General features: G+C 35.0%; 1 protein-coding gene across 1 annotated transcript in view; it reads right to left on the reverse strand.

Moving 5' to 3' along the window:
* The window catches only part of LOC102678963, a 12001-nt gene that overhangs the window by 7388 nt on the left and 2729 nt on the right, over positions 1–1884 (reverse strand).

Below are 1884 nucleotides of genomic sequence, written 5' to 3' on the forward strand. Positions count from 1 at the left end.
ATTTATATTTTTATTAATTAAATTATTAAATTATAAATTAAATTAATGACGAATTTTAAAACCATTTTCGACCAGCTAAAATCATTCCAATTTCCCGAATCTCAATTGCCCAATTATATTACAATTAACATATTATTATTATTATATATAACATATTATTATTATTATTATTATTATTATTTGAATCAATTAAATAATTCAATTGATCCCAAATTTATATTTTTAAATTAATATAAATTTAAATTAAATGTAATATTTTCTCATCGAGAAAATAGGAAAAAAAGAAAAAAAAAACAGGGACGAAGAAAGTGTTTTATGTATCGATCCCGCGGTTCTATATATCGCGTTGCAGTTATGTTAAAATATCGAAACGGTTATTGGGCTCGTATTTCAGACATGATCGCCGACCGAAAATTGGATCCGTGTTATTTCGATATCCCCCATTCGTATCTGAATTTCGAAATCTTCTTTTCCCTTTCCTTTTTTATTTATCAAACTTTGGAAATTGTACGAAGCTGGGTTTATATATTTTTGTTGCGAAACTTTACCCTCGAGATGGCTTTTTTTCTTCAAACGGCAGAAATATCATGGTTTGAAACAAATTTATTAATCGAATTTTTCAAGAGTTATTAGTCATTCGAAAATTTTCGTGATAATTTAATATTTCGTAAAATAAAATGGAAAAATTTCGACAAGCTTTTCTAAATATTCTTCGAGGGATATTAAGAAATTAGGGTTTATTTTCTGATGAAAAATTTGATTCAAAGTAAAAAAAAATCGGAATATTTCGGAACATCTTAAAATTACGCATCGCGTGACGTTTCATTCAAGAAGCGGCCATTCACTTGCCAATGTTTTAACACCCACTAAACCTTAACTCTAAAGTCGAGCACCCCTTTCTTTCACTTTATTTTTATCTAACTTCATTTTTCCTTTCCTATCTTTAGAAATCTCACTCTCTTACCAGAGAAATGAAATTAACGAAATCGAGAGACTTTATTTTTCCTCTCTTTAAATTTTCTTCCTAGCCTTTTTCCTTCGAGAAAAATCGAATCGAAGATCAGGAAAGCGCTAAGAATCGGAGAGAATTAACGGAGAGAGAAGGATCGCATCGGCGTCGAACGTGGCGGCGACGAGTTTAAGGATAGTCTAGACGTGGAATGTGGGCCGAGTCCGAGGTCCTTGATTGGAGTTCATAGCCGGTTTGCCTGCTCCAATCTACCGAAAAATTGCCGCCTTCTTCTAAATATCGTCGACTAAAATCACGTTGGTAAAAAAGATTGGAAAAATAAATCACCTTCCGTCCATGTTTTCCTTTTTTTTCGTGGTCGAAAGTAGGAGCAAGGATCGAATGAAAAAAAAAAAAAAACAAGAAACCGTGTGAAATACACGCAAAATTTTATAAAATATCGCCGAAAAAAGGTACGATGAAGAAAGGATTCGACAAAGATTCGACAGAGAATTCGATCGCAAAATCTAAAAAAAAAAAAAAAAAGGAAACGAGCAACAATAATGAAATGACGAATATCATCCAATGAAGGGGCAAATTGAGCCGGAGGAAACCGCAGAGGGAAAACGAAGAAGAAGAAGAAGAAGAAGAAGAGATATCGCGAGGGATGGCCGATCGATCGCATGCAATGTACACAGTGTCGAGGAGAAATATCCATAACCTGGATGCGAAGACAAATAAAGCGAGAGAAACTCGAGAGTTTCAAATTCTATTCCAATTTCAACACTTTTCGTCGATTGCGGAAAGCGAAGCGTGCAGATCGATCCCGCCAGATTCCGAGATGCTGGCCGAAACTCACGAAATAAACCACCGTCGGCGCCACTGAGCACCATTCCAAAACAGAAATGTAACGACCGAACGGCCCCCCCCCCCCC

Source organism: Apis dorsata, unplaced genomic scaffold (genome assembly GCF_000469605.1).
Source record: "Apis dorsata unplaced genomic scaffold, Apis dorsata 1.3 scaffold_93, whole genome shotgun sequence".
Classification (NCBI taxonomy): Eukaryota; Metazoa; Arthropoda; class Insecta; order Hymenoptera; family Apidae; genus Apis; species Apis dorsata.